At 44.4% G+C, this 10,000-nt stretch overlaps 1 protein-coding gene across 5 annotated transcripts in view; it reads right to left on the reverse strand.

Moving 5' to 3' along the window:
• The window catches only part of col16a1 (collagen, type XVI, alpha 1), a 114,161-nt gene extending 111,943 nt beyond the window's left edge, over positions 1–2,218 (reverse strand). For all 5 annotated transcript variants that reach the window (XM_063185150.1, XM_063185154.1, XM_063185151.1 and 2 more), the window contains exon 1: positions 2,002–2,218. The gene's annotated coding sequence lies outside the window, so the exon portion shown is untranslated. The remainder of the gene's footprint in view (positions 1–2,001) is intronic.
• Between the last annotated feature and the right edge of the window lie 7,782 nt (positions 2,219–10,000).

Raw genomic sequence — 10,000 nt, forward strand, 5'->3', positions numbered from 1 at the left:
CACTCTCCCTCTCTCTCTCTCGCTCTTTCTCTCTCTCTAACACACACACACAGACGCACAACACACACAGGCACAAACACGCACACGCACACGCACACACGCACACGCACACGCATACACACACGCACACGCACACGCATACACACACACACACACACACACACACACACACACACACACACACACACACACACACACACACGCACACACACACACACACAGGCGCACACACACACACACAAACTGCAGCAGCAGTGGAACAAGCGATGTAGCTCACTCTCATTCTCTCTCCCTCTCTCAAGATTGATGTTCAGTTGCCACACAACACACACACACACACACACACACACACACACACACACACACACACACACACACACACACACACACACACACACACACACAAACTCACTCACTCACTCACTCACTCACTCACACTCTTTTTCTGGCAGGGAATATACTGTGGGATTCATGGAAGTGCCGTCACGTTTTTTCCATGGCCTAAGCAAGCGCCCCAGGGTCTGTGAGTGTGTGTGTGTGTGTGTGTGTGAGAGAGAGAGAGAGAGAGAGAGAGAGAGAGAGAGAGAGTTGGGCTATATTGGCAGCGTCAATATAAAACACAACACATGCAGAGTGGCTGAGACAATGACTGCAGTGACATGCAGGGAATATTCCGAATGCAAATGGCATGGAAGTCTTCGCTTCGCACACGACTCATGTCAACACTTCCATCGTGCCGAATGAGGCCGTATTCCAGGGTATCCCGGTAGCACGGTGCTCTTCCACACATGTAGACGGAATATTCTGTATTTTTTTTCTTACTGAATACTGACAATAGTGATAGTATTTAGTTTGAAATGCTCCCTGCGTGTAACTGCAGTTAATGTTTGCAGCACAGCACACACAAAGGCGTCTTCTGCTATAGGGCTCATGTTGGCTTCTGATATGGGCACTGCTATTACTGCGGCATAAGGGTTCAAAGTTTTTTTTTTTTCCTTCGAGTCAAGGCATCACCTCAGGCCCCTGCGGCATCTCTCTCTCTTTCTCTCTCTCTCCCTCAAACACACTCCTTTCCCTGCAGACTCACACACAAACGGATGTTGTACCGCCACATGCTGCCAAGCGGCACAGCAGACCAGCAAAAAGTAAAAAGTAAAAAGTCAAATGTGTGTGTGTGTGTGTGTGTGTGTGTGTGTGTGTGTGTGTGTGTGTGTGTGTGTGTGTGTGTGTGTGTGTGTGTGTGTGTGTGTGTGTGTGTGTGTATGCATGCGCGCGTGGGAGCAAACGAGCTCTCCAGCTGCCTCTGTCTCTTATCTCCCCTCTTCCACTCTCAGGAATTACAAGACACACACACACTCTCTCTCTCTCTCTCTCTCTCTCTCTCTCTCTCTCTCTCTCTCTCTCTCTCTCTCTCTCTCTCTCTCTCTCTTTCTTTCTCCTCTCTCTCTCTCTGTCTCCCTCACTCTCCCCCTGTCTCTTTTCTGTCTCTCCCCCCCCCCCTTTTTCTCTCTGAGAAGGCCTCCACAGGCAGTGTGTAGAACTTGTTGCTCTGCCAGTCTATTTTATAAATGAATTGTGTGAAATCTGAGAAGGGCAAAGAAAATCAAAGACTCTGAGAGCTTTCATATGATGATGAGAGCTTTCATGCGATAATGCCATAATGCTGTAACTAAGGTATTTATGCGTAAATACAGTGTCTGTGTGTAATCCATTAAGGCGCATCAATGTGGAGAGGCTGCGTCAGAGGCAGACGTGATCTGCAGCGGCACAGACAGATGCAAACATGCGATGCATTCCTGATGTCTTTCTACTGCTCAGAAACTGCTAGGACAGCGAGGAAAATTACAGCTGCACTGAGAAGATGTTGCAGACAGTTTCGAACAAAGTGTGTGAGCTCGAGGCGTTCAATCAATGTCCAATTTCGCGCCCACACGTATCTGCGCAGATGACGCCTATTTTCCAGGCGCCACTGAGAAGGGGTTTGAAAACGGTTATCCATACCTAAAACAATCGATAGATCCTCCGGGTTAAGAACGCATGGATCCGCCGATTACCTCCCGCGGTTATACGGATCGATGTCTGTGTAATCCCGGTGTAATCCACTCTACTGCGATGGCAATCCTGGCGCTTTTCTTGCGGGAGGTATACAAGCAGAATTCCCGTGCTGCCCTTGTCCAACTTTCTCTCCCTCTGTCTTTCTCTCCCTCTCTCCCTTTCTCTCCCCTCCCCTTCAACTGTTCTTCCAAAAAAGTTTTCCTCTCTCCGCGAGGGTCTGGGAGAGTCTAGAGACGTGTAGTGACATCACCTGTGCAGTGCAGGAGCGAGCTTTAAAAAGTGCAGCCTCGGGCGCATGGATTCGCACACGTGTCCCATTTTCTTTTGCCAGATAGTTTGATGTTTTCGGGGAATTACCAAGTTAATTAGGTTAATTAAATGTGGACTTGTGTGCATACACACTCTTTTGAGACTTTTTGATGTTTTCAGGGGTGCTATGAAGTTAACTGGGTCCACATGGAGATTCTCGAGGATTTTCAAAGCACTGGTCTAATTAAATATGCAATATGTTGGTTTCATTCTATTTAGATTGGCCGCGCAAGTGAGCAAATGTGCCACATCGCAGAGTAGAGATGGGCGAGCGAGGGAACAAGACGCTTCATGATTCTGCAAAATCAGCAAAAGAAACCTGAGCAGCTGGTGATGTAGACAGGCAGACAAACAGCAGGCCTATACACAATCAACTCTGCAGTGCTAATTTAACTCTTAGAAAGGACCAAATACAATCTAGGAGTTAAATAGACCCTCTAAGTGTTGAATTAGAATGGCAACATTTATTTTGTGACAAACAGACAGTCTAACAGATAGACTTAGAGATAGAGATGACGTAAAGTGCAGAAAGAAAAGAGTATTCTGACAGAGTATTTGGCAGACTGACTAGGCTATCTGACTGACAGACAGATTGTGATACACACTGTGGAGAGATGACATCTGGAGACATGATTCTTAAATACTGAATACAGTTGAACTGTCTGCAACACTGAAGACTAAAGCGGAATGTTGCAGACAGCAGAATTCCCCTTCACTCATATAGACACTCTGGATCAAATTACTGAAGTGACATCACCGCCAGACACACACGCGCGCGCGCACACACACACACACACACACACACACACACACACACACACACACACACACACACACACACACACACACACACACACACACACACACACACAGATAATCGTTATGAGCAGCACACAGCCAGAGCCAAGGAGACCCCCCACATAAACCATTTCAATTACAATGACATATCATAGACGGTGGCCACGTTTACATGAGACATTTTATTCAGAATGAACTCACTTTTATTCTGAAAACAGCTTAATTCCGCTTTGAAAACGTTAGGTAAAGACTTACTATTTCGTAATGAAATGAAAGTTCAATGTAAACTCGACTGAACTATTTAATTCTGAATTTTCAATTCGGATTTGAAAACGTCATGTAAACGTGGCCAATGTGACTTAAGAAGTTATTCTATTACAGTCGTTACAATAGCTGTGTATGTAACACAGTAACAACCACTCTGTCATGTCATGAAAATGGTCAACCCCTCGGCAATTGTCTACAGCACTGCTTCATTTCCCCTTCAGTTTAGCAAACCAACCAATCATTTCCACTTGAATAAACCAAATAACCCTGTTTTCCCCACAGCAGTAGCCGCCAGTGATGTTAGCCACCAGATTCCTTTCACCCATGTTAGCCTATTTTATGGTGATGACACTTCCAGCTGCCCTCTAAAGCACACACACACACACACACACACACACACACACACACACACACACACACACACACACACACACACACACACACACACACACACACACACACACACACACACATAGTTCATTGCACATGTGCTAACAGTGCCCTACCGCAGCATCATGACAGGTCACAACCTTTGAACTCTCTCACTGAAGAAGAGAGCAGACAGGCCTGCAGGCCGTGTGTGTGTGTGTGTGTGTGTGTGTGTGTGTGTGTGTGTGTGTGTGTGTGTGTGTGTGTGTGTGTGTGTGTGTGTGTGTGTGTGTGTGTGTGTGTTTGTGTGTGTGTGTGTGTGTGAGAAAGAGAGAGAGAGAGAGAGAGAGAGAGAGAGAGAGAGAGAGAGAGAGAGAGAGAGAGAGAGAGAAGGATGCTTTGGCTGTGGAGCAGTACAGGAGGTTGTGGGGGGACAGGAAGGGGGTAGCCTAGTAAACAAACGAACCCACCTAGCGACCACAAATAATTTTGCCAGGCGAGGCGGTCTATGGTCGAGGTGATCACCACAACACACAAGTCACACAAGTCACAAGTCACACAACCACAAATCACAATTGTTTTTTTTTTGTCCGGACTACAGGTAACGAAAAGGGGCTGCATGGTTGGCAGTGCTGGGAGTAACGGCGTTAGAGTATAACGGCGTTACTAACAGAGCCTCATTTTGAGTAACGGAATAATTACTTAATTTACTTTATCCATTACTGTAACGCCGTTGCCGTTACTCAGGAGGTAACGTTGCGCACTACAATTTTATGAATTGCAGCGCCAGTGTGGACTGGCAGCTGACAAAATCAAGGAGCAAATGGCAACGACGCATAAATCTGTACTAGTAAAAGCCGACTTTTAACATGCTCACATTCATCCTTTCTATCAATAGAGTGGAACACCCCTGCATACGTAAATTTCATCGACTTTGAAAAAAGGCATTTGACAGTGTAGACCGTAAGCTGTTGTGGAGTTTAATGGCACACTATGGAATACCACCTAAATACATTAACATCATGAAGAGCTCCTATCAGGACATGCAGTGCCAAGTGCTCCATCAGACACAAACACAGAAAATGTTTCACTGTGCTCAGTGGAGTGAAACAGGGATGCTTACTTTCCCCTTTCCTGTTCTATGCATTGACTGGATCATGACTCAAACTACCCACAATAAAGACAGGCATCCAATGGAGTCTGACAAAACAACTAGAAGACCTGGACTTTGCCGATGACATTGCTCTACTCTCTCATAGCCACCAACAGATGAAGAGTTCAGATGCAAAACCCCCTAACTCCATTTCTGAAGACCTGCACTTCTATATTTATAGAGAACCCCGTTATTGGTTTGGTTTACATTCATGTACTTGATAATACATATAAATAGTTATATTACATAAATAAAATTAAAAAACTATGCAATTTTGATAGCTTTATATTAAATAAAAATGAATTAAGATTATTTTCTGAAAAGGCACTTAGGGGGTTTTGCATCTGAACTCTTCAGATGCAGAAGAAAACTCAACTTCTTGAAAAAACAGCAGCAGGACTGGGGCTCAAAATAAATGTAGGAAAAACCAAAATAATGCGAATCAACAACAAAAACACCAGTCCTATAACCATCACAGGCAGCCCACTAGAAGAGGTAGACCAATTCACATATCTGAGAAGTGTTATTGCAGTGGATGGAGGAACAGAGGAAGATGTGAAAGCAAGAATAGGGGAAGCAAGGACAGCATTCAACATTTTAAATAAGATCTGGAAAACCAAAAACATTTCACTCAACACCAAACTCAAAATCTTCAACTCCAACGTCAAAACAGTGCTGGATCAGAAACCTGGAGGACCACCAAACACATCACACATAAACTGCAGACCTTCACCAACCACTGCCTAAGACGTATCCTCAATATCTTCTGGCCCAACAGCATCAGTAACACCAGCCTGTGGGAACGTACCAATCAAGAACCAATTAAGACACAGCTCATGAGGAGGAAGTGGAGCTGGATTGGACATACCCTGAGGAAAAACAACACAGCTATAACTAAACATGCATTAACATGGAACCCACAAGGCAAGAGAAGCAGAGGGAGACCCAAGAACAACTGGAGAAGAAGCACAGAGCAGGATGGGGACTGTCATGGAAACAGCGAAAAAAATGACCCAAGACAGACGAGGGTGGAAGCTCTTCATCAATGGCCTATGTTCCGAAAGGAATGTAAAGGCCTAAGTAAAGCCGGGCATACACTGTGCGATATTTTCGCTCGTGGGTATTAAGCTCCTACTCACACTGCACGATGGAATTTCACTATTTAAAAGTTCACGTCTCACGACTCACGTCCTCACACTATACGAGCCGACAGTCGGATGCGAGCCAAATGCTTCCACTGCGCGACGCGACAGGCATGTTTCCCCGGGCTGCAGAGGAGGGAACATGCGGACCTGAGGTGGAGAAGAGGTCGCACTCAACAGCAAATCGCACGACTCTATTAATTTGTGCATGTGAAGTGTCAAATCGGGTCGTTGCACTGCTTTAACTGTACGATTTACGCACGAGCCACGACCAGGATTTCAAACAGTTTTGATTTTCTTGCGACCCTGCGATTGCACAATCGTGAGGCGAAATCGCTTGTCGTTACCCCATGTACACTGCACGATGCGAGACTCACGATAGACCTGCGATTGAGCAAGAAATCGGCCCGACTCCCAAAAAGTCGCACGAGTGCCAAATCGTGGCAAAATCATGGCAAAAGTCACACAGTGTAAGCCCAGCTTAAGTAAGTACATTCATCCTTTGCATGCATGAGAACAAAATAGCTGAACGTGATTTGCTAAAAAATGTTAAGTGGGCGGAGTGTCGGCTATCTTGCTCCCACCCACGCGCTTAAACACATCATTCTACACACAGAGCAGGAAGCGCATAAAGTATAGAAGATACAATGGCAGTAAAGCCGCGAGGTTGCATGTTCCAACTGTAAATACGGCAATCATTTTGCGCTAGTTGCAGTCAAATGCAATAATGTTTATATCCAAAGTATATATGCATTGGCAACAAATCTATGTCCGTAACGAGCGAGTCTAATTTCACTAAGCACCTCTCAACTTTGCATGGTGGCACACCCCCGTGCAGCTATAGCGAAGAGGGAGACAGAGTCAAGCCAAACCTGATTTCTCAGGACATGAGTGAGCTCAACAAAATAATCGCCAGGTATGTGGTTGAAAACATGTCTCCCCAATCCACTGTGGGGTCGTAGTTGTTACGGGTTCTTGTTGCAAAAAAATCCATCTCGTGGAAGAGAAATGAGCACATCCCTAAATACATTACATTACATTACATTACATTGCATTTGGCAGACGCTTTATAACCAAAGCGACTTTCAAAAGAGGACATAATCAAGCCAACATCACAAGCAAATACAAAGTGCACAGGAGATACTGTATACAGAACAACAAGTGCAGTTGCAAAGAGGGGTTAGTTTTTTATTTTTATTTTATATAGAGTAAATAACGAATACACACACACACAAACACACACACACAAACATAAACTAAACTAAAATAAACATCATGTCAGGGGTCTGCCCTGGGGCAAGCATTAGTCTAGTAGATTCTCTCGAAAGAGGAATGTCTTTAGTTGTTTCTTGAAAGCTGCAAGAGATGTGCTCAGTCTTGCTGCCTCTGGGAGACTGTTCCACCACTTGGGTACCACAACGGAGAACAATCTTGACTGGGAGTACCTAGAGCGACTGGATGGCAGAGCCAGACGGCTTGTGCTGGATGAGCGCAGTTCTCTTCCAGTAACATAAGGCGTTAGTAGGTCCTTCAGATAAGCTGGGGCCGTTCCTGTGATGGTTTTGTAGGCAAGGGTCAATGCCTTGTGCTTGATCCGGGCGGCGATCGGTAACCAGTGCAACTCAATAAATAGAGGAGTAACATGGGTCCTTTTGGGTTGATTGGGTTAGGGTTAATATCAACCATGCCGCCGCATTCTGGATCATCTGCAGAGGTTTTAGCGCACAAGCAGGTAGACCTGTCATGAGTGAGTTGCAGTAGTCAACGCGGGACAAGACCGTGGCCTGGACCAGTCGTTGTGTAGAATATTGTGTCAGCACAGGTCTGATATTCCGTACGTTGGACATCTGGATTCGACAGGTCCGGGTGACTGAGTTGATGTAGTTGGAGCATGACAGCTCATCATCAATCATGACGCAGAGGTTTTTGGCGACTTTGTTTGCGGTCACGATGGTGGAGCCTATCTTGAGGTTGATGTTGTGACTGAGCGACTCTTTAGCTGGGATCACCAGGAGCTCTGTCTTGGCCAGGTTCAGCTGTAGGTGGTGGTCCTTCATCCATGTTGACAAGTCTGTGAGGCAGGCAGAGATGCGTTCCGAAACCTGTCCTCTGGAGCTGTGAAGAACTGGATTAACATTCATCAATGATAATAGGTCATGAAGATATTTGATAGTTACATCTTAAGCAAAAACAACATCACAGCCAAAGTAGCATTACAGAATAATGATGAAAACCCCATTTAACTGTTCTTTCATTTCTTTGACATATTAACCCTGTGAAACCTGAACCATGAAAGCAATGAGAGAAAATTCTAATTTTTTGGAATTTTCTTCAATATTGGTCCCTTATAAGAAATGTAAAATTTTTTTTCTAAATTTTGTTAAGGTCACTGAGATATTTAATGCATCATATATGATGCATCAGGCTTTTAATGAATGAAAATTCCAATTTCATGACCATTGAAAAATGACTTTTAATGCATTTACAACTTTTTTTTAATTTAAAAAAGTTGTCAGACAATTTAATTTGAGGATTATCTTTAAATATTTAGTGAGATCCTGCCATTTTTTTAAGCCTATCTTTGTTTTAGCAGGACCATATTTTACATTTCCCACAGCCTGGTTGGGTAATTTTTTAAAATCTATGTAAAAACATAGCTGATCGAATGCTCAACAACCTATTTATGAGTGTAATATAGATCATTATTCATTTTTGATGTGTAATTTGAATATATGGGTCCATTACTACAATTGGACCATTTCTCCATTCACTTCAATGCATTTTTTACGAGATCATAATTTCAACATTTTGCATTACATTTTCAAAATTGCAAGTAAAACCTGTTTCTTAAGGCAATATCTTTGTCTTGAAGTAAAACAACTTGTGTGTTTTGTTAAACGATCGTTGTGGTGTGCTTTGTAAGTTTCCCTATGGAGCAAATGCATTGGTGGCTGACTTCCTGCCACCGCCGGATGGTGCTTATATGTCTCATCAGTTTTAGCACGATCTCTCTGCAACACGGTGTAAAAATATAAACTCTTCCTTGCTTAATTGCACAAAGCAAGTGTTCAAATTAAAGGATGTAGAGTTATATTTCGGAAATTTGTACACAAACCTTATGCAATTTGACGAAATCTCAGCGTCGGTCAGGGAAACCGCTTCTACCCCATTTTCCTGTTTTTCGCCGAGCTGTGGTCAACTTGTTGTCGACCGCTGCTCTCTTGTGGCGGTTTCCCTGTACTGCAGGACGTTTGGAAATGACACGCAGGATGTTTTTCAGATCGATTTTTTTTTGTGTCAGCGTGGAGAGGGCTTTGAATTTGATGAGACATATGTGATGCATCCGGCGCGATAGGGTTAAGCAAAAAAATAAAATAAAAAAAGAAACGCATTTTTTTCCCCCCTGGTAACTAGTTACTTTTATGGTGAAGTAGCACAGTTACTAACGCAATTATTTTCGAAGTAACTTTCCCAGCACTGATGATTGGTCATAGGGCTGGCCAAGGCAGTGCAGGGGCAATTTGAACCATAACGACAATGGTCGCGTCCCACCCACAGCCCTCAGCTATCTGAACCGAGCTATTCCAGACTAATATTTTAACCCTGGTTTGCCAGGCTAAGAAAAGGGGTAGAGAACAGGCAGGGGCGTGCCTCCCATACGTGAACTGATGCGTTTGCAAGGAGGTGGCAAATTCGAGACCCGAGGGGGACGGACTGCGTGAGAACACCTCAGTTACGTCACTAGCGCTGAGCTATCGGACTGGTCCTTTAGCTCAGTGGTATCGTGCTGTGCCTCCCATACCTAAACTCAGAGGCACATCTTGTCACCAGATTAGGCAGGTAGCTGCTTGGGGCCCCCAAGCCTAGATGTTGAGAAACAGCTCGACTTTAAACTATAATAGCTACA

This window comes from Engraulis encrasicolus, chromosome 20, assembly GCF_034702125.1.
Source record: "Engraulis encrasicolus isolate BLACKSEA-1 chromosome 20, IST_EnEncr_1.0, whole genome shotgun sequence".
NCBI classification, from domain to species: Eukaryota; Metazoa; Chordata; class Actinopteri; order Clupeiformes; family Engraulidae; genus Engraulis; species Engraulis encrasicolus.